This window comes from Cupressus sempervirens, chromosome 7, assembly GCF_028749045.1.
Source record: "Cupressus sempervirens isolate cs-2001-9-10 chromosome 7, ASM2874904v1, whole genome shotgun sequence".
In the NCBI taxonomy this organism is placed as follows: Eukaryota; Viridiplantae; Streptophyta; class Pinopsida; order Cupressales; family Cupressaceae; genus Cupressus; species Cupressus sempervirens.
In genome coordinates, this window is record NC_143124.1 from 776,031,317 (window position 1) to 776,056,165 (window position 24,849).

Here is a 24,849-nt window from a genome sequence, read left to right on the forward strand (position 1 = left end):
ACAATGACATCAAATCTTAAATCTCCAATGCCATAAACTCACAATGTTACCATAGTCAAAATATATTAATAAACTATTTAGATCAATATATCACCAAATAAATCATGCCAAACCTATACCAAATCTGAACCGATGTGTAGAGCTCTCCAAGAGCTTTCCGTTGACTACTCGAAGTCCAAAATCCGACTCCGTATGCCCAAGTTATGCCCTAATCCGTGCTCAAAATAAATAACATCTAACTTTAGGGCTCTTAAAATTTGACAAAATTTTAAAATCATAGAACCAAACCTACACCATCTTGTAGTGCTCTGAATTAGCTTTCCAACGCCTATAAGAACTCTGAAATCTAATATTCTGAGAGAAAGTTATGGCCATTTTACTAAGACAGTCTTTTTACCATTTTCAGTACAATTTTTCATTTTTTATTTTTTCAGTGACAAAAATTCTGACGGGATTAAATTTGACGGCCATCATGGGCTGAAACTAAAAAACTCTTTCATTTTCTCTGAACATGGCCAAACTAGGGCATATTATATATCAAAATTTATGGAAATGTCAACCCGAATCCAATGGTGAGGTCTATTTTTACCCAAGAGGTCATTTTTTCAAGCTACCCCCAAAACCCTCATTTTAAATGAAACATCCAAAAAATCTCTCTCCAACAATTTCACATGCCCAAATCTTTTAACATCCCATCATAACAGCAAACCCAAAACCCTTAGATCTGCAATAAATTATTCATATATCTTGCCCTTTCTTTTATCCTCTCATGCATTCCCATGGATTCAATCTAGGGTTATAATAATAAAACCATAGGTCTGATACCACTTGTAAGGAAACTTGGCAACAAAGAATATAACCATTTCCACATAACCCATAATAGATCTCAAATAAACACGGAATTAAAATCCACATGCAAGAGAATAGACAACATACCCACAAAATTGTGACACAAGATATACCCTGGGAAACCCTCATTGAGGGAAAAACCCAGCCTCCAAAAGCATCCATCACCATGTATTATTCAGAAAAAATACCATTGCCATACAACCATGGAAGCTTTCATGGCCATAGCAACAACCGAGCAAACTATGTGAACAAGCATGAATCCACACATCCGATGCCATGCTTCCAACCTTCACAAATGCTCCCTTGGCTAACCTGTCAAGCCTTGTCTCGCTCGACTCTTGCCTTTTGTCTTCTCCTTGTCACTCTCACTCTACAACAACTAGGTACCTTGTGGCTGCTTATATAGTAGCAAGTCCCACAAAAACCACCAAGTGGTATTACATAAACCATGTGCTAAAACCATGTGCTACCTAACCCACTGACCCCACATTTAATATTGGGCATTTAATTCTTTTCCCCATTATTAAATAATTACATAAAATATTTTTACAATGTTACAATACAACTCATCAAGAATATTTCATGGGAATCTTTACATGTTGCATGTCCATCTAGGTACAACATTACATAATAAAATAAAATAATAAAATAACAATATTATGCAATGTGTGCAACACCCATTATCTCAACAGGAAGGTGGCTAGGGTAAAAATTGCCCAATTTTTTCAAAAGCTTCCAATACCCCATGAAAAATGATAAATAATATTTGTTGAGATCTGATTGAAAAGATCATTGCTGAAAAAGATTATTGACAGAGGGAGATTGTTGAAGAAGACTATGTGTTTCAATCATTATTTTGTCATTGATGTCAAACTTGCTATTTGCTAGTAAGATAATTGCTTATAAGATTCAAGTACTATCACTTAGTTGATTGATGAAGAGGATTTGAACAATAAGATGTAATAATAGAACCTAGAGGAAAGGTTGAGTAATGATTATATAATAAAGTACAAGGATCAGTTAAGACAATGATGACATGATGTATTGATAATCTACTTAAGATTATAAAGGTTGGTTACACTTAAAAATTCCAAAAGAACAAGTTACACAAAGTTTTTCTACCAAGCTTAACCAAATGGATAGTAGGTGTTGAGCAAAGATAGTACAAGTTGAGTAGAAAGCCAGTTGGAGCCAAGTAAAAGTAAATTCTAGTGTATTCCAAGTAGAATAATGGATGTTGAGTAAAGTTTAATGGATTCTGAGAGCTAGTAAACTTTAGTTAATATTGAGTGATATTATAGTGGATGTTAAGCAACATGGTATGTTTTGAGTATCAAAAGATTGATAATGTTGAGCTGCTACATTATTTGAAAGATCATGAATTTGATGAAACTCAGCTCACAAGTTTGTTTTCTTGAAGTTTGGGAACCAGGTGGAAGATAAGGTTGATGAGATGGTGGCACATAATTCAAGGTAAATCATTTTTAGGTGAACTCAAAGAGGATTCTAGGAGAAGTTTTTAGAAGAAAGATGGAATATAGGGTAGATACATTGTATACTACCTAATCTATCTAAACCTTAAAATGGATAATGGAAAATGAATGGAAAAGTATCTTAATTTCCTATTTATATGAATAGTTGGTCATGAAGCAAAGTGTGTGAGAGAGAGGAGAATTGGATGCAAAAATTCAAGGAAGACAAGAAGTCAAGGACTCTGCTTCATCAGGTGACCTAAAAGGTGTCCACATTGGTATGCTAAGCAAGAAGGCTTAAGAAGATATATTCTTGAAGGGTGATTATGATGTTAGAATTACATTGTAAGAAGGCCAAGCTAAATTGAGGACTAAACAGTGATGTGTAATTTGCAAGAGAAGTTTTAAGTTGTATCAAATCAAAGTTGTACTATTACTTTCTAACAATTGTATCAGCCTAGGGTAAATTCTTTAGATTAAGGTTGACCTAACATTCATTTGAAAATCCTTTAACTGGGTGGCATAACAAGTGAATGACCTAAAGTCCTTTAATAAGGCTCACTCCTAATAGGGTGATTGAAATCCTTTAACCAGGTCACACCTAATAGTGTGTATTATAACCTTTAATAGGGTTGGCCTTTTGCCTTCAGAAGAGTGAAAAGAGTAGCATGTTACTGGTGGTTTTTCCCAAATTCAGTTTTGATGCAAATCATTTTGTCAAGTGTGTTGATGATTTTCTTATGTTTCATGCTTTACATTTCTTCAAATTGATTTAACAGTAAGCTACAAGTTTTAGTGACTACATTATCCTATGGATGTATGCATGAGTATGAATGTTTTATGGGTTCACTAAGCTGGGAAAAAAGTTTTATTTGTAAATCTGGACCTTGAATAACTAATTCAAACCCCCCCCCACCCTCACTTATTCTAAAGAATTAATAATTGGTATCAGAGCTATCTACTTAAGAGGACTAGTTTGAAGGTACTAGAAGCAAAAGATCAAGATCTCAAAAAGAGATGTACCCAAGCTTAATAGAGATAACTTTCATGTATGGAAAAGTTTGATGAAGCTACACCTCGGAGGACTTGGAGATCATGCACAATCTACCATCACCATTGAGCATGTTAATCCTTTTGGAGTCTCGACTGCTGAAGATATGAAGAAGAAGAAAGAACACAACCAAGTAATGTTGGAGATTGCCTCTACCCTAAGCTATGCTGAATTTGATGATATCAAAGGATGTGACACTACAAAGAATTTTGAATTTGATGATATCAAAGGATGTTACACTACAAAGAAAATGCAAGATGCCCTACACACCATCTATGGAGGAGATAAAAATGTTCAAAGAGATAAATTCAAGGTTCTCAGAGGTAAGTTTGATGATATGAGAATGGAAGAAGGTGGGAATGTTGCTCAATATGTTGCTAGGATAAAAGAAGTTTCAGTGCAATAAAAGGAGCTACTAGTCAAATAGATGATGATACTATGCTAAGTAAAGTCTTGAGAACACTACTTCCTATTTAAGTTATTAGAGTTTTTGCAATCCAAGAATTGAGATGTATTCCGGAAAATAATCTAACTCTTGAAGGTCTAGTAGGTAGACTCATTGCTTTTGAGCTATCTAACTATGACAATTACAAACTAGAGAGTCTTGAATCTAATTAAAGGGCTATGTTAATATTGAAGGATTCTAATGAGAAGAAGAAGAAGAAGAAGAGAAAGATAAAACATGTATCTAGTGATAGTGATATAGATGAAGAAGATGTTGAACAAATTGAAGCATTACTAGCAAGAAGATTCCATAGAGGTAAAGGGAAATTCAAAGGTAAGTTACCTATCATTTGTTTCGATTGCAATTAGATTGGTCATATTGTTGCTAGATGTCCAAAGAAGAAGAACCACAGAGATAGTGATAAATACAAAGGTAGAAGAAAGGAAGACATAAAGGATTATAAAGACAAAGGCAAGAAATGCTACATTTCTGAAGGGGATGATTCTGATGAACATGATGATGAAGTGGTATATGTTGCAATGAAGGAAAAAACTAATGAAGATGAGACAATTCACTTGTGACTTATGTCAACAAGAACAATAAATGGATCATTGGCAGTGGATGTTTGCATCATCTGACTAGAGAAAGAAGTAAGTTCATTACCTTAAATTGTTATGATGGAAATAGTGTAAGATTTGGTAATGGTGCACTGTGTTTGATAAAAGGAAAAGGTTCTATCAAACTCATAGATAAAATATCATGTGAAAATGCTTACTATGTTGAAGGACTAAACTAAAATCTATTGAGTGTGTCACCACTAAATAATTTGGGATGCAAGGTTGATTTTGAAAATAAGATTGCTAAGATATATGACACAAATGGGAACCTGATTGGAAAAGGTGATCAAACTAGAAGCAATCTACTCTATCTTGATATAGAGGATGTTACTTGTCTTTTTGTAAAGTTTGATGATGTATGGCTAAGGCACAAAAGGTTATATCATGTTAATTTTGATAACTTGGTTAGTATCAGTAACATGAAGAAAGTCAGAGGTTTTCCTAAGTTGAAGAAGCCTGATAATGTAATGTGCAAACAATGTCAACTAGGAAAAATGACAAACTCAAGTTTTAAGAGTAAAACTTATACCTATAAAGAAATACTAGAGATTGTTCATACTGACTTGTGTGGACCAATTGAAGTGCAAAGCTACAAGGGAGATAATTACATAATGTTATTTGTCAATGATTATTCTAGAATGATGGCGGTCATGTTTCTGAAATAGAAATTTGATGCCTTTCAAATTTTTAAGTGGTACTTAAAAAGATTTGAGAAGGAAATAGGTAAAAGTATGAAATGTTTGAGATTAGATAGAGGAGGAGAATTCACATCAAATGAGTTTAAGATATTCTATAAGGACAAAGGAACAAAAAGATAAATATCTACACCTAGAACCCGCCACAAAATAAAAATTTTGAAAGAAAAAATAGGTCTATAATGGACTATACCGAAACACTCATGATGGAGAAGACTGTTTCTTTAAAATATTGGAGAGAAGCTATAAGCACAACTTTCTATACCTTGAACCATGTGCCAAGTCAAGAAAGGTACTTATTTTACAACTTTTGAACTATGGTATGGATACTCACCCAATGTAAAATACCTTAAGGTATTTGGAAGCAAATGTTACATTCTTAAAGATGTTAGGAATGGTAAGCTTGATGCAAAACATGAAGAAGGTATATTCCTTGCATACTCCATAAGAAGTAAAGCTTATAAGTGTTTAAATACTAACACTAACAAAATTGTGGAAAGTGGAAATGTAAAATTTGATGAATATACAAAAGTACATGAGGATGAAACCATGAAAAAACTAGAAGAATAAAAATCATTTGTATACTTTTATGAGGGAATGTATGCTGAAGAAGATGTTGCAAATCAAGTTACAATTCAACAACAAGTTTCAATGACTGCCGAGTTACACCCTTTGAATACCAAGTTGCATTAAGGAATCGAGCTGCATTTAGATGTCAAGTTACAGAATGAAGTAGATGTAAATTTTGATTCTAAAAATAGTGTACATGAAAGAGATTTTGAAATACCTAATAGAGAAGTACATGGTGATTCTGAAGCTGAAAGACAAAATGAAGAAATAGGACCTAAGCGTAGATTGTCCAAATATGTCAAAATACATCATCCTACTGCTAAAATCATTGGAGATAAAGATGCTAGACCAAGGGCAGGAAATAGATTGAGAAGTGAATCATGAATGAGCCCAAAACAATAAAAGATGCATTAGAAGATGATGACTGGTACAAAGCCATGGAAGAAGAGATTGAATAGATTGAGATGAACAAAACATAGAGTTTAGTTCCTAGACCATAAGACAAAAATGTGATTGGCACTAAGTGGGTATTTAGAAACAAGATAGATGAGAATGGTGAAGTCACAAGGAACAAAGAAAGATTAGTTTTCAAGGGATATACACAAGAAGAAGGAATTGATTATGGAGAGACATTTTCCCCTATTGCCAGATTGGAAGGAGTAAGAACTCTACTTGCTTATCCTACATACAAAGGATTCAAAGTCTATCAAATTGATATTAAATCTATATTTCTAAATGACATACTATAGGAAGAAGTTTACATAGAACATCCAGAAGGATTTTTTGATATTAACAATAAGAATATGGTATGAAGACTACATAAGGCTTTATATGGATTGAAACAAGCACTAAGAGAATCACATGAGAGACTTCATAAGTATCCTGTGAAGATTGGATTTGAAAAAATTGATGATAACAATAATCTATACATAAAGATAGAGAAAGGAAAAGGTATTCTATTATCTGAAATTTTTGTTGATTTTATCATCTTTGGAGGTCAAGATGCTTTATCTAAAGATTTTTCAAATCAGATGAAGCTAGAATTTGAAATGTCTATGTTTGGAGAAATTAAGTTTTTTGTAGGTTTGTAAGTGTATCAGATGAAATATGGTATACACATCACTCAATCAAAATACATCAAGGAAATATTGAAAACATTTGGATTGGAGGATTCAAAACTAGTAAGTACACCTACGGTGATAGGACACATATTGTCCAAGAATAATGATTTAGCTGAGGTAAATCAAACATTGTTTAGGTCTATGATTGGAAAGTTGCAATATGTAGTACATAGCAAACCTAATATTGCACTGTCTATAGGGATAGTTGCAAGATTCTCTTCAAATCCCAGGGAGAATCATTTAATGGTTGTAAAGAGAATAATGAGATGTCTAAAAGGAACAAAAGAGTTTGGTCTATACTATAAGAAGAATGAGAAATTTGAATTGAGAACCTATACTGATGCTAACTAGGATGGAAACATAGATGAAAAAAAGAGCATCAGTGGAGGAGCATTTTTCTTAGGTAGAAGACTAGTTACATAGACTGGCAAGAAACAAAACTGTACCTCACAATCTACTGCTGAAGTTGAATATGTTGTTGCTACTATAAATTGCACAAACATTGTATGGATCAAATAGCTACTCAAAGAAATGAAAGAAGAAATCATAGAACCAGTGATACTTTATTGTTATAATACAAGTGTTATCAATATATCAAAGAATATAGTGATGCACACAAAGACAAAGCACATTGCAATCAAGTATCATTACTTGAGAGAGTTATTTCAAGACAAAGAAGTGAAGATGGAATATGTTAACTCAAAGGAGTAAATTGCTAATATCTTCACAAAACCATTACCTAAGGATGTTCATGAATATCTAAGAGGTAAATTAGGGGTGATACCCCTATCAAAAGATAACTAAGAAATAGGAGTGCCCTGCATCAAACAAGTTGATTGCCAAATATTACAAATCGATTCAGAGGATCTTACTTTAGGAGCTTCCTAACGTAATCAAAGTGCTAAAAACTCCAAAATAGTCACAAGCAAGGTGACAAAGGGAGAAACTAAAGAAACTAAAAAATCCTATATCTACATGCTTTAGATGTAAAGATGACATGTCTTTGGCATTTTTTTCAAAGAGGGAGAAATATCATAAACTAATCATCATCACAAGAAGAAAGAGTTAATATGATCAACATCAAAAAAAAAAAAGTATCATAGAGGGAGTTTATTGTTGATGTTGCTAATCAAAAGAAAATCATGGAGAAATCCTAATCTACCTAGTCAGAGAGAGATACAGGGAAATACAAGAAACTCAAAGGGAATTATAAGAAGGAATTTTGTAACCTAATCAGAAGATGGAAGTTGCTGATAGAGGGAGAAATTTTGATACGAGTTTTCTTTTTGATATTGTCTTACTACTTTAACCTAGTCAATTTCGTTGAACAAAGTGTTTCACAATTTAAGTGACTTAGTTGATCAATTTGGTTTTCCATCAATGCCAAAGAGGGAGATTATTGAGATCTGATTGAAAAGATCATTGCTGAAAGAGATTATTGAAAGAGGGAGATTGTTGAAGACTGTGTGTTTGAATCATTATTTTGTCACTGATGTCAAGCCCACTATTTGTTGGTAAGACAATTGCTTATAAGACTCAAGTACTATCACTTAGTTGATTGATGAAGAGGATTTTATCAACAAGTTGTAACAATGGCACCTAGAGGAAAGGTTTAGTTATGATATGTAATGAAGCACAATGATCAATTAAGACAGTGATGACATGATGTATTGATAATCTACTTAAGTTTACAAAGGATGGTTACACTTAGAAATTCCAGAAGAACAAGTTACACAAAGTTTTTCTACCAAGCTTAATCGAATGGATAGTAGGTGTCAAGCAAAGATAGTACAAGCTAGGCAGAAAGTTAGTTGGAGCCGAGTAAAAGAAAATTCTAGTATATACAAAGTAGAACAATGGATGTCAAGTAAAGTTTAATGGATGTCAAGCACTAGTAAACTTTAGTTGATGTCGAGTGATATTATAGTGGATGTCAAGCATAAGCAGATTGATAATGTTGAGATACTGCATTATTTAAAAGATCATGAATTCAATGAAATCGAGCTGACAAGTTTGTTTTCTTGAAGTTTGTGAACCAAGTGGAAGATAAGGTTGATGAGTTGGTGGAACAAAATTCAAGGTAAACCATTTTTAGGTGAATTCAAAGAGGATTCTAGAAGTTTTTAAAAGAAAGATTTAATATGGGGTAGATACATTGTATCCTACCTAATTCATCCAAACCCTAAAATGGATGATGGAAAATGAGCGGTAAAGTATCTTAATTTCCTATTTATAGGAATAGCTGGTCATGAAGAAAAGTGTGTGAGAGAGAGGATAATTAGATGTGAAAATTCAAGGAAGATAGGAAGTAAAGGATTTTGCTTCATCAGGTGACTTGAAAGGCATCTACATTGGCGTGCTAAGCAAGAAGGTTTAAGAAGACATATGCTTAAAGGTTGAACAAGCTATCAAAACTACATTGTAAGAAGGCCAAGAAGAATTGAGGACTAAACAATGATATGTAATTTTCAAGAAAGGTTGTAAGTTGTATCAGATCAAAATTGTACTATTACTCTCCAACAAGTGTATCAATCTAGGGTAAATCCTTTCGATTAAGGTTGACCTAATAGTCATTTGAAAATCTTTTAACTGGGTGGCATTCCAAGTGAATTGCCTAAAGTCCCCTAACAAGATTCACTCCTAATAGGGTGATTGAAATCCTTTAACCAGATCACACCTAACAGAGTGTATTATAACCTTTAATAGGTTTGGCCTTTCATAGGGCATCACTTCAGAAGAGTGAAAAGAGTAGCATGTTACTAGTCGCTTTTCCCAAATTGGCTTTCCATGTAAATCATTGTGTCAAGTGTGTTGATGATTTTGTTATGTTTCATGCTTTACATTTTTGCAAATTGATTTAATAATAAGCTACAAGTTTTAGTGAATGCATTATCCTATGGATGAATGCATGAGTATGAATGTTTTATGGGTTCACTAAGTTGGGAGAAAAGTTTTATTTGTACATATGGACCTTGAATAACTGATTCAACCCCCCCCCCCCCCCCCCCCCCCCAGTTATTGTAAATAATTCCAACAATACTTACTTTATATTTCCTAAAATTAGCCTCCTGGAATGTCATAGGTTTGGAATCTTTTGATAGAAAGTATGTTGTTAAAAGATTCCTTAGATGGATCAAGGAAAGTGACATCATTCTTTTGCAAGAAGTGAAATCTATTGGATTTGCATTATATATTGCCCTTAAATGTATATGGAAATATGTTGTTTCAGTGTCTACCAATCATTTGAGAGGAAAAGGTGGCACATCCATCTTAATTGGCCCCAAATAGAGGAAGTTAATTGATAAAAGAGGTAGCTCCCCTTGCAATAGAGCCACCTAGGTCTCTTTTAAATTAGCAAAGTTTGAATTTGGAATTTTCTCCATTTATGCCCCTAATGAACACACTGATAGAATCATCTTATGGTAATAGCTCTCTAAGCTACCCAACATCTCTTGGATCATAGTAGGATATTTCAATATGGTTGAAAGGACACATGATAAAGTAGGAGGACTTAATTGGAATGGATGGGTAATGAACAATACTTCTGGAATATATTCAACACAAGCTCAATCTAATTGACCCCCTTTTTGATATCAAGAACCAATCCAAAGGGATCTAGTTCACATGGTCTAGTCTCCAAAAAGTTGATACAAGGATATACTCAAGACTAGATAGAATCTACTTTGATAAACATGTTTTTAGTTACTCTAAACCCTCAGATGATAACCCTACTAAGTTTCTTCCCTTCTCTTTATCAAATCATCACCCCATCCTAGTTGATATTACCTAATCCTAGGAAGAAGAATAGGACATTTGTGCTAAAATATTCCATCCTAGAAGACTAGGAACTGCATGCTACTATGAAGATTATCCATTGGTACAAATCTTCCATTTTTCAGCATGAAAACTCTATCTCTAGGTGGAATTAGATAGTAAGCTTATGGACGAATATGTTTAAAATAGTTGGTAAGAAGAAAGCCAAAGATAGTAGAGCCCAGGATTTGTCTCTTCTTAACTCTCTCCTAGTTGTGGACATTGATGTTCAAACCCTCCCTAGCAACCCCCAAGTAGTGGAACAGGTAGCTAAGGCCAAGAATGACCTTAGAGTTTTGCAGTCCAAAAAGATTCAAGGAGCCATAATTAGAGCTAGAGTCAACTGGCTTAAGATGGGTGATGGAGGCTTAAAAAATCCTTTAAAGTTTTGAAACTCAAGGAGGATAAGAATAAGATAGATTGTGTTATTGACAATGGGGATACCGTCTCCTATCTTGAACACAATCTAGACACTCTTGCTAATTTTAATAAAATTTTATTCTCGTCTAAAGATATTGGCTATGGTATGAAACAAACTGGGGACAAATTTTCCAATATTATTCCTAGAATGTTGTCAAAACAAGACTCATTGCATCTTGGAATCCCTATTTCTATCATGGAGATCAACCTTTTTTATCTCACTTATGGGTAAGAAGAAGGCCTCTGGTCTAGATGGTATTACTGTATAATTCTTCCAAATGAATTCCCTATGGACTAGTCCAATGTTGAAGGATGTTTTTGACTTTGCACTAAAACAAGGATCTTTGGGGCAAAATATTCATTCAGGGGTGATAAAGTTGATTCATAAAGGAGGAGACAAAACAATTATTAAGAATTGGAGACCAATCACACTTCTTAATATGGTTTATAAAATTATAGCCAAGATTCTACCCTTAAGAGTTGAAAATATTCTTCCCAAGATTATCAACCCTACACAAACAAGTTTTGTAAAAGGCAGATACATCCTCGAGAGCCTCATCAATTGCTGGGAGACTTTAGAATGGTCAAAAAATTCAAACTAAAATGTGGGGATGCTATTGATAGACTATGAGAAGGCATATGACATGGTGGAATGGGGATTTATTCTAATGATGCTAGAAGCTTTTGGATTCCCTGTAGCTTTCTCCCATATGGTTGAAACTCTTATGAAGGATGTTAGACCCACTGTGGAAGTTAATGGGAATATATATGATTTTTTCTCACTATCTAGATCAATTAGATAGGGCTTCCTTTTAGCTCTAGCCTTATTTGTTATTGTTGTTAGCTCTCTACACTATCTTCTCATGGATTCCTCTCTTTCCTCTAGAGTCAAAGGGCCTAAGCTCCCAAATAAGGAAGAGATATCCAATGTCTAATTTGCAGATGATAAAATTATTATTTTTGTTTTATAAGAGGAAAATATAGAACACTTGATGACTAAGCTAGAACTATTTTTTCATGCCTTAGGAAGCAAAATCTCCATATCTAAATCATGCTTGTTAGGGTGTGAATTGTCTCCTCCTCCTTAGTGTGCAAAATTTGGCATTTCTTGGGGGGGGACCTTCTCATGTTGTGAGATATTTGATAATTCCCTTTGTAATCAATCCTAATATCAATGATCTGTGGAATTGGATCAAGGATAAAATCATTGCTATACTCAATAAGTGAAGCTCTTTTTACCTCTCCTTTGATGGAAGGATGCAAATAAGTCATAAAAGTCTCTCTATGTACTCAATGTACTTGTCTTTAGCCTAGTTCTTTAATGTCAATCAGTTTGAGATGTTATGGAAGATTATTAGAAATTTCCTTTGGTCAAATGGGAAAGAAGGCAAGAGAACATATGCAGTTAGGTGGGAATTGTGTACAAAAAATAAAGAGCTTGGTGACCTAGGGTTGAAGGACCTTAGAAAACAAGGGATAGATTTGGTGGTCAAATGGATTGCAAAAGCAGTCCAAAGGGAAGAGCTGTTGAAAGTTGTTAGAGTTTTAGGTGACCCTACAACACCCCCAGGATCAAAAATGAAAGTCCAAGAAAACTTCCACAAGAGATTGGCAAGACAATTGCATGAAAATGCAAGAATGCTATTATTGATAATGGACTTGATTGACATCCAATGGATTGATTTAAAATGTAAATAATAGGCCTCCTTATATAGGAGTGGTGATAAGATACAATGATAAGGAGAAGATAAGCTATCACCCACACAAGGTGGAATCACATGTCCACCAAAGGTCGACCGTCTTCCATTATGCAATGAAGTATGTAAAATGATGAGGATGATGATGTGATAAGTGCAATAAAGATGGAATGAGATAACAACTATGACCAATTAGAGTGGAATTCTCCTACACCATGTGTTTAATTGAGTTAAAAGCTTCTAAGTATGTCAATCACAAACTACTATACAATGTACTATCCTAAGAAAGATTAAGTAAGTGTAATTAGTGAATATTTAATTACATCAACAACCCCCCGCCCCCTTAAGTGAAACTTAGGGGAATGCACTTAAAATCACAATGCAAGGTGGCTCCCAGCTACTAGGCCATTTTAGGTACCCATGTATAATATGCAATGAAATATATGAAATGTAATCTCTCATATAGTGGAGAAAGAGAGAAAACCTCATGGGAAAAATTCTTCTCCAAAAAGAGAGATTAAAACAAGATGCATGGACGGATGGAGTACTCAAGACCCCCCAAAAATTGCATACATCATGTATATACAAAGAATTATCCCCCTATAGGAAGGAAATAAGGAGACATGATATCCCCCCCATAACAAAGAAGCTCCAATGTAGACAAAGAGTACCTGTAAATAAGAGATAATCCAACACCTTCAAGAAACATGACTCTCCTTAGGAAGAGATAAATACATCAAATGATGGAGAAGGAGGAAGAAGGTCTCCATATATGCATTTCTAAAGACTGAATAGGTGTCTCCAAGCTCAAAGATTCTATCACACCATCAAGATGACCTATGAGATGTGAAAAATCAAGAGAACATGAAGAGTTGGGAAATCCAATCTCCAAAGAAGGTGAAGAAGTAGCTCGAAGAGAAACCTCCTAAGATGTATTAACCAAATCTACATTATGAGACTCATATGAAAGAGCATCTAGGAATTCATCCCACACTGCAAGATCTAAAGCATAAAGATCATCTTGCTAAATAGTAGAGCTCATGTCTAAAGAAGTGGGAGGTGGAGGAGTTGGAAGTTCAACACTTGTCTCAAGAACAAAATGATTCAAGTGTCTAGTGCTCTCCTCACATGAATTATTCGCCCTTGATAAAGGGATAGGTACATCATGAATATAATCATCATTATCAACAAAATGTGCAAAAGAATACAAGCATGATGTATGATCAACAACTCCCATAGCTATGACATATCTAGTCTCTATGTCCCTAATATAGACACAAACAAGAGTGAACTCAAATATTTTACCTTGTGGCCCATGAGTAATTTGGTAAATGGAAAGGATATTAGTAGTCAAGGATGGTACACAAAGAACATCATTAAATGTACCCTCTTCCATAAGAATAGAACCTTTATCACAAACCTTCATATATGTATTATTACCCATCAATATAGGTGGAGAAGTACAAGGCTCAATAGAAGAAAACATATCCATAGAAGATGCCATATGATGTGATGCACTTGAATCAGGAAGCCATTTACCTTACTTAGGGGTGTGGAAATAATGATTCCTTGTCCTTTATCTCTGGATGATGATGTAGATGTACTAGCTATTTGATATTGAGAAGAAGGAGTAGACACTGATGAGGGAAACTAGATATTGTTCTTTTGAAGAATGTGAGTGAGCTCATCAATCTTCTTATGGAAACATTTATGTTGATCATGTCCCCGCTTTTTGCAATAAGCACATTTATCTCTCTTTCTTCTAGATGTTTCCTCTCTTGAAGAGGATTTGGATTCAATATTATTTTGTGAAGGATAGTCATCACATTTTTCATGTTGCTAAGGATCCTTGTGTTGTTTGTTTCCCTTTCCTTTGGGATCCTTTGGAGAGGAGTCATTTTCAACCAATGCTTGATACTTGGAAGGCTTCAATTAACCCATTTGTGCTAAATTTTCTCATTCCCTTGTGAGCTGAGATGCAAATTCATCAAGAGAAGGCATTTTGTATGCACTACCAAGAGCATCCATAGTAGCATAGAATGTGGAAACAAAGATTGAATATTGAAGACCTAGCTTGGAAAGAATAGATAATATCAATTGCTCATCATCTTTAGTAATACCACAATTAGAAAGCTCCAATCTAATGGAATTTAACTTAGAGAAAAAGTCTTGAATATTGTCAAAATCACACAAACTTAGACCTATAAGCTCATTCTCCAATTTGAATTTTTTTATTCTATTAGATTTACCAAAGATTCCTTCCAATGTAGTCCAGACATCATGAGGATGTGTGTAGGATGCAATATGATATAGAAAATCATTGGAGATGGTAGAAGTAAGAGAGCTAAGTATTTTATCCCTTCTATCAAACCAATTCCTTCTTTTTGCAACACCTATAGTTGGTTCTATATCCTGTCCAAGAATCATTCTAAGCAATCCAATACTAATCAACTGATTAGAAACTGCTTGTTTCCATACATGATAGTTATATGGAGTGAGTAAAGGAACTTTTGAAAAATCCATAATGAACCCAAGAAATGATTGAAATCAACTGATAACTCCTTCAAATTATTGATTCAATTAAGAAAATTGAAACCCAAGTATTCACCAAGTGCAAATATAGCCAAAAAAGACCTCTTTTTGAAAGTGATATGTCCACTCCAAATCACTAAAATCTGATTACAGATCTGGAAAGTTGAGAAAAAATCAAAAACTTGCAAAAAAAATTGCACATGAAAATGTTGTCAGATGTGCCCAAATAAAAGCCTTGGAAGTTGCAAAAAAATAGGATTTGCAATTTTTAGAAAAACTCAGAGATAGAGATCCAAAATCACCTATACCATTGTGTAGATTGTGCAATTCTACCTCAAAACAAAACAAAAATTGCTCAAAAAAAGGAGTCTGTATGAGGAAGATATCGCTATTTGAAAACTGCCTCTGAAATTATTTTTTCTGAATTGCCACCACTGCACCTTCATAAATCAAATGGTTGTAGATTTGACCTCAAATATCTAATTTGGATGAAAAGAAACTTGATTTAGGGGTTTTTGGACCTCAACTATATGATGCCAACCTCTAATTTGCACCAACAAGCTCTAATTTTCACCTACAATAGAAGGTCACAAAATATGACTCCTAAAATATCCTCCAAATTGTGATGTCCAAATTGCCAATGATGCACCAAAAATAAGTCAAGCCAAGATTTCACTCCTTAAGAAGAGGTCTTGACACCAAGAGAGCTCTAATACCATGTTAAAGTTTTAGGTGACTCTATAACAGCCCCTGAATCAAATGAAATACCAAGAATACTTCCACAAGAGATTGGAAGACAATTGCATTAAGATGCAAGAATGCTATTATTGATAATGGACTTGATTGAAATCTAATGGATTGATTTAAAATTTAAATAATAGGCCTCCTTATATAGGAGAGACAATAAGAGACAATGATTAGGAGAAGATAAGCTATCAACCACACAAGGTGGAATCACATATCCACCAAAGGTGGATCATCCTCCATTATGAAATGAAGTATGTGCAATGATGAGGATGATAATGTAATAAGTGCACTAAAGGTTGAATGAGATAATAACTATGACCACCTAGAGTAGAATTCTCCTACACCATGTGTTTAATTAAGGTGCAAACTCCTAAGTGTCTCAATTGCAAACTACTATGTAATGCATTAACCTAAGTAAGCTTAAGTAAGTATAATTAGTGAGTATTTAATTACACCAAGAAAAGTGCTCATAAGGCATAACCTTAGTAGAGGGCATCCTTGTGGTGCCAAATTCTAGGGCAATCTAGATACTTTGGACTTCTTGGTACTGGAATCAAGAACCTTGGTGGGAGGCTCTAATGTTTTCAAATCCTTGTGGAAGAGTTTGGCATATATTAGACCAATTTTTGGAAAGATTCAGAGAATAGAGGAGGGCAATATTTGGTGTGCCAAAGGATATATCTGTTGGAATTTGAAAAGTAATTTGAAACCTCTAGTTATAGTTTAGGGATGCTTTGCTAAGAAATGGGTTAGCCAAGGCATCTATGCATTTGAAGATATTCTTTAGGATGGAATGTTGATCTAGTGGGATGAAGTCAAAGACAAATATCTTTTTTCCCTCTTCCAATTAGAGGATATATTGTCTAGTTAGAAAAGCCTTGGAGGAAGTTGGGGTCAAACCCCTTTATTTCTCACCCTCCTCATGTTGTTTCCTGCTATGGTGGTTAGACTCTACCCCCATTGAGCTTGTCAAATCCAAATATGTCTACTCTCTACTTTCAGTTTCCACTGCTATCTTTGATCACCTTTATTGGTCACGACCCATTGAACCTAAAGCATTTCATTTTTTGTGGAGGTTTCTGTTGCATAAGTTTCCCTTCAAGAAACTGGGGGGAGAGTATAAAATTTGTTCCATCTATAGACAATCTGAATCTATCCTCCAAGTTTTTTTCCACTATTTTTTTGCTAGGGAGACTTGGGCATTGTTTGGGTTCAAACTTGATGGAAAATTTTCCATTGGTAATATCATTTTTGGCAAAATCTGTGGTAGCAATAAATGGTCTAATATGTTTTGGACTATTATTTCCTTTGCTATTCTTTGGTTTCTATGAAAATATAGGAATAATGACATATTTCAAAGTAAAATTAGATGCCTTACTGAGTCTCTAAGGAAATTTACATAATTTGATGCTACTTACATGTCACTACTATTATCAAAATAAAAGAGAGTCTATTCCTCCAACCACTAAAGGATGGGAAATGCATTTTGGAAAAGAAAGATCTTTCCCATGGGTACACTACTACTAAGGATGATATTAATCTCTTCAATGTGTCACTTTTAAACCTTATACAATAGCTGAATTAGGAAAGGAAATGGAAGAGGAAACTTGAGGTTGAAGATGTTCCATGGTACATGCCTTCTCCAATATGGTTCACTACTCTGGAGACTAGTGAGGAGAAGGAAGAATAGTTTCTAAATGTAGTTTAGTGTTATTTTATTTTTGGTTATATATGTAATTGTATTTAGATAATGTAGTCATAAAAACTTCCTATCTGATATAACTTTCAACATGGGACATCCCCATGTATAATCCCTTAATTTTGTATAAACTCTTTCGGTATTTCTTAATATGCAATAGTAAAAATAGTAGACAATAGAAATCTATGATTTTTAAAAATGCAATGTAAATTAGTAGAAACTAGAAATATTTTTTCCATAGATCTAAGAGACAAAACTTAGTGCTATACATTAAAGAAATGTTTACACTATTCATATTGTGATATTGTCAATATGTATACTTCCAATCATTTACGTGAATATTTAGAGAACATGGTCTCTTCAATTTTAAAAATTCTATTTTTTTAAAAGCTGGTTAAACTATTGAAGAGAAACACTCTCTTTTAAGCTATTTTCTTTAATATATAAACTAGCTTATATATATATATATATATATATATATATATATATATATATATATATATATATATATATATATATATATATATATATATATATATATATATATATATATATATATATATATATATATATATATATATAATACATTTATATAAAATAAGCCGAGAGATATCCTTCTCACTAAAATAATTTATGACAATAGGTACCTCGAGAAGGATATCTTTGCACAAGATGTGCTATGAAATATGTTGCAGAGATGAATAATACTCTCTAAACATCTTTTTCAGAGGCACTGGTTAGGAATAAACTTAATCTACTGCTCCATCGACTCTCCTCCACTCTCATTAAATATTAATAAAAATTCTTAAAGCACGGGGGTTATTGTTTGTAGCAGGTGACTTTTTAATTTTAATCTTTGCTATTACATTTTGATTGTATGCATTATTATCAGTTATATTTGCAATGAACAGGTGTAAAAAGAATTATAAAATACATGACACTTAAATGAACATCAATTTTTTTTAAAGTAAGAAAAGTTTACATTGATGAATGCTTTCACTATAGAAAGCCTCTCGGCTTAATAATATTTAAAATGTAAATTAACTTTCTCTTTAAAATATTATTGTATTTCAAACAATAAAATGTAAAAATATGTTGGAAGTATATATAACTACAGCTTTGACTATAAAAAACACATTTGACTACACATTCTCAATGTAATAATAACAATTTAAAATTAAAAAAATTGTACCAAATACTTCTTTTAAACATTTTATTGAACTAGATCTTGGTCTTCTTTAAAAAAATTCTTATTCACTTTATGTAAAAATAATAAGATGTATTATTTGTGTGAATTTATAAATTATATTATTGAATTTTACATTTAATGTCAAAGTGAACATGTCAAACACACAAAAAAATAGTGCAAAAGATAGATGCAATTTTATTTACTTGTAAGAAATACTTATCAAGAATTGTTGAAATAGTCCTCAAATGCTATAAGCTACAATGAAATTTATTTTTTTAGAAAAAATTTAATTTCATACCATGGTACAAAAAAAATTGTAATTAAATAACAAATAATTTATTTTAGGTAATTATTACAATTTATAATGTATGTATTAGTTGTATGATTATTACCACTTAATTCTAGAAAGTTTAAAATTACAATCTTGCACTATGATCAGAAGAAAATAAGAAACCAGTCATATTTCAGAATAATGAGATAAGATCATAACTCTACCCTTTTTTGAAGAAGAATTCTAATCACAATTCTATCTTCATTTATGAAAAGATTTTCTTCACAAAAGTTGTGTTCAAGTGGAAAGTAGGATTCTTATTTTTATTCTATAAGAGGTTGTGATCCAAATTCACATTTCAAAACAATTTATTTATTTTAAAAAAACCTTTTATTTGTGAAATAAATTCTCACAAATAAGACACTAAATATCAAAAAAAAAAAATCTCCATTCATTTTTTTATTTGTTATTAAAAAAAAAAAAAATGTTTCTACACATATATGTATGTATCTATATGTAAGTATGTGTGTATTAGATAGACAAAAAAATGTACATGTGTACACATACATATATGTATGTATGCATGCGTGTATTTTACCAATCATGAAAAAGAGAAAGCAAATTTTTTTTAAATAATACAATTTTTTTTCTTGAAAAGTTTAGTTTCTACCCATTATTTACCTATTTTGAATCTCTTTTGTTATTAAAGTGAGGTAGTGGAAGAATATTTTGGATGAGAATACCCATGTGTCGGGGCAACAGATAAATATTAATAAAAGAAAAAATTACTTCTTCAATATGGACCAAGATTTCAGAGGAGAATCACCTTGGTGCTAGGTTGTCATGTTGCTAACTTTCCTGATACTTATATGAATCTCCCCATAACAGTTACGATGGTGACTTCTCAATTTTGGAACATATCCCTAAAAAAATACAGAGAAAGTTCACAATTTAGAAAGGAAAAGTTCTAAGCAGTGCTAGAAAAATTTAGTTATAACATATTGCTTCTCTACAAAGTATTTGGTCTACTTCCTCTCATTATTTAGAATATCCAACAATATAGCTCATAGTTTGGAAAATATCCAAAGGAACTTTCTTTAGATAAGAGTTGAGAAAAGGGTAAAATCAATCTTGTTAATTAGGATACAATATGAAAATTGAAGAATATGGGAGGCTTGGGAACTAGAAAATTAATCAATCTTAATAAGGCCCTTCTTACAAAAATTGGATGGAATCTAGCTACTATCAATGGGGGTTAGGGTGATATAATGCAAGCTAAGTACTTTCATCACTCCTATTTTTCTTATATTGTGTTTGATAGTAACCTCCCTATGGGCTCAAAATTATAGAATAATATTGTTGGGAACAAGGGATCCCTAAGATAGGACCTTAGGTGGATTGTGAACAAGGGAGACAAAATCATATTTTGGGAGGATAAATGGTTGAGAGGTAAACTTCTATTCATGAGAAAATTATGTCATATTATGCATAATCTTAAAGTGCAGTTCAAATCCCTTGTTAAAGATTATATTTCCCCCTCCCGATAATGGAATTTTCTTGTTGAGAATAAAAACTAACCCCTTATGCTACTATTTTGGTGAAGGAGCTTTAGTGTCTCCTTAGAGGGTTCAAGACCCCATTTTCCCCAATTAATGATCTAGGCTTATATGGGATAACAATAAGTATGGTTATTTTACTATCTAGCCCTCCTACCTCCTCCTAGTTAGTAGTGTGGAGGCCCCTCCTTGTTGGAAATATGTTTGGAATGCTTAATTTCTTCCCAAGATCAATTTATTTTGGTGGGATTCCCTTCATGGTAAAATACTAACCCTTGATAGTTTAAAAAAGAGAGGATTTTAGTTTGGTGCATTTTATGCCAAAAAAATGAGGAAGACATTAGCCATCTCTTCATTTCATGTCCCTTTTCCTTAGAGCTTTGCTCTATAATTATCTGCAAGTTTGACTTATTTTGGGTCTTTAGAGATTATCTATAGAAGCTTTTTTTTAACTAGGCTTATTCTTTGACACATCCCCCTACCATTCTTTTACAGAAGATTATCCCTCCCCATATTTGTTGGAATATTTAGATAGAGACAAAAAATTGTATTTCTAGAGGTATGAAGAACCCTATGGAGGTTGATGCTTCTATTGTTCTTGATATTATGCAAGATAACATTTCATTTTCTAAATGAAAACAAACTTCTACCCCTCCTTCTCTAACAAACTATCAGGTGGTATTCAATTAGAACCTTCCTAACTCTTTTAATGCTTTTGATAATTATAAAATGTTGATTAGAGCTTACACTAAATGACACCCTCCTCCCTAATTGGCTCAAAATTATTTTTGACTATGCTGCTAGAAATGGTCATGGTTATCATCATGTGGTTCATTATCACAGGGGTTATCTAAATCTTTCCTTTGCTAGAAACATTTGGGCTCATTCTAATAATGGTGTAGAGGGCCTAGCCCTATTTTGGGGACTAAAGTTGATAGTCTCTATTGGTTGGAACAAAATTAACATTAAAGGATATTCTATATTAAGTGTTGAAGTTTCTAATAGGAATATGAATATTGGATGGTCAATTCTAAACATCCTTTATGGAATTTAGAACCTCCTAATTTTTCTTAAGCATTTCATTATTCAACACACTTACAAAGAGGGGAATATGTATTGGCATAATCATCAAAATTCTAAAGGACCAACCACTAGAGATACTAATGTAACTAGTTATGAATAAGTTGTAATTAGTTCAAGGTCAAGAGAAATCATTGACTGATATGTAGTCAATATTGGTGAGGCATTATGAGCACATTTGTGTGACTCCAGTTCACAAGTGTGACTAGAGGAATGAGAATGACAAGCTAAGTAGAGGCAATGAAAAGGGGCAACCACACTTAGAGAAAATCTTGTAAAGTGTGTATGAATATGAAGCGTGGTGTCAAGAATATAGGTAAGTTGGTGTGACCAATAGTCATGAAGAAAGGTTAAGAAGTGATAATAAGAGGTAGATAATATCAAGATACCCATGACTAACATGTTAGAAAGTAGGTAGAATGTGTATGATATTGCATTCAATGGTCATGGTGTTATCACATGGAGGACAAATGAAAGAATTCAAAGTTGAATTCTTTCCATAGAGAAAACTATCAAAGTCATGAAACATTCATAACTTATGATCATATATGGTAAATCTAATCAGAACAATGTGAGATAGTAACATGAGTACAAGCTAAGAATAGGCTTGAGAATTCAAGTTTGAATTCATAGATTAGGGTTTTGAGTAGAGTGAAAAAAGATTATATAAGAAAATGTTGTTTTAAGGAAAAACATCATATTGCATATTGAATAGAAAAAGTTCCACAAAGATGAGCTAAGTGAAATATCAAGAAGATAAGAATGATCTTGAGAAGTCAAGAAAAAATGTGAACGATAATGTGTTGAGGAGAATCCAATGTTCCCAATCGAAATAAATAGTGAAGTGTGTCAAAGCTAGCAAATCCAAGAATGTAAGTGATCATGTTTAAGTTGTAGAGCTAAGAGAGACTAGAGTAAAGTTATAGATAAGTCAAAGGAGCATCAAACTAATCTATATAAAACATAAGCAAAGTAGCCATTTGTTGGAAATGTAGATAAGGCTAGGTGGGGGGTGAATCGAGAACCAATAAAACTTTAACTTCAATTAAACATATAAACTAATATGATCTAATTTAATACATGAAAGACTGAAAGAAATAAAACATGAGCATAACACTTAAAACAATATTTGGTAACCCAGAAAACTTCCAAATAGAAAGTAAAACTGGGTTGGAGATGTTACCCACAAGCTTTAGTATTGTAGTATAAAGTTGGCCCATTAAGGCTTACAAATGATCACTTCTAATGATCTTCCTTATTAGGAGAAGTAAGGACTGCTAAGTCAACCTTGTAAAATGATTTATATAATACAATGAAGTATGTACTCAGTTAGGAGATTTTGTATAAGACTATTAAGTCCACCTTGTTAGAGGATTTGACTAATGCACCTATTAGGGTGAACTATTAGCTGACCTCTTCTATGAAACTTGGTTTATTGAATGAGATTCCTTTGATGTAAAATGATCACCTTAATGTGATGGACGAGACTCTACTTTTCCTTATAGTGCTTGTAGCCTTCAAATTTGCATGTGCTTCATACTCATGGTTAATTTGTTTTTACTCATTTGGATATGACAAGATATGTCCCATTTATACCAATCCAAATAATCACCTTCTAAGTTGGCTACAATATTATATTAAATAATCTTTACCTAGTCTTCTCAATGCTGACACTTGAGTTCAGATGTTCACTCAGGTGATATAATGATACTTGGCAACATAGTAAACTCAAAAATCTCTCACACTTGGTTGACAATGGTGCATAGTCCAAATTGATCACTAAGGAGCAAGCATAAACTATGTTAACACTGATGACTCAAAAAATATTAAAGAGCTTGGTTGACACTATAATAACATGGTTACTATTGCAATTTTCTCAACACTACTTTCACTTTTCTCAGTTAACATGGCTAGCTCGATTAACACTGGCAATCTACTTTACTCGGTTAACACTCCATGACTAGCTCATTTGACACCATCTGCAAGGTTTACTCTATGGTGCTCAACAACAATGCAACTATCCAAATGATTAAGTATTTTGGCACTAATTGACAACAAGTCTGGACACAAGGTCAACAATCTCCCCCTTTGGCATTAGTGACAAAAATACTTATCATACCAAAAATTCAAAATACTCAAAATGATGAGTCAAAAATCCCCTATCAATGTACCTAGGTTTGTATCTTAGTTTTGACTACCGTGCTAATACTCAAGTGACACTGACTCTATTTTTAAATTTTCTAAATTATTTCTATAGCTTTTCTATATACATAGATTCTTTTTTCCTTGTACAAAAGACTCCTTAAATGCTATATATAACTATATTTCCCCCTTTGGATTCCTCACATGCTATATTTTTCCCTTGTTTTTGACACAAATGCTAAAAATGCATATTTACAAGGTAATACCAAAATGTGAGAGGAAATCACTATGTATCTTAAAAATTAGAGACATGGTTTTGTCCCACTTATCTTGAAAAAATTTAAAAGCATGCAAAACTATCTAAACTTTAGTTGATAACTCCATCATATGATCAGCAATAGAAAATGTGCTATCATGGACTAATGTCTTTGCATGAACAATGTATTTATGCATTACATCCATGTTTGGAATTATCAAACTCTAAATTTCTGACCATGTAGCCCTAATTATCACTTCTTCTCTCAATAAATTTGCCTACAAATCAAACAAATACCTGATCTTGACAAAATGTGTTGATCTAGTACTAGGGTCAAGTGAAAACTATTTTTCACTTGCCTTTAGATTAGTATCAATTTTTGACATCTTGTCTCTAATTTCCTTGGTAAAAATTTTTGTCTCACTTAATTTTATAAACAAGGAAATAACATTACTAATGGTGCTTTCAAAAGAAACAAGAATAGTGGATAGTTTCACTTGATCTATGGAAATCTTTTGTGCCACACTCTCCAAAACCTTATTCTCAAATTTTGTCTCTTCCCTCTATAGTATTTTCTCTTGACTATTCAAATATTCATTGAACTTGTGGACTATGTCAACAAGTTGG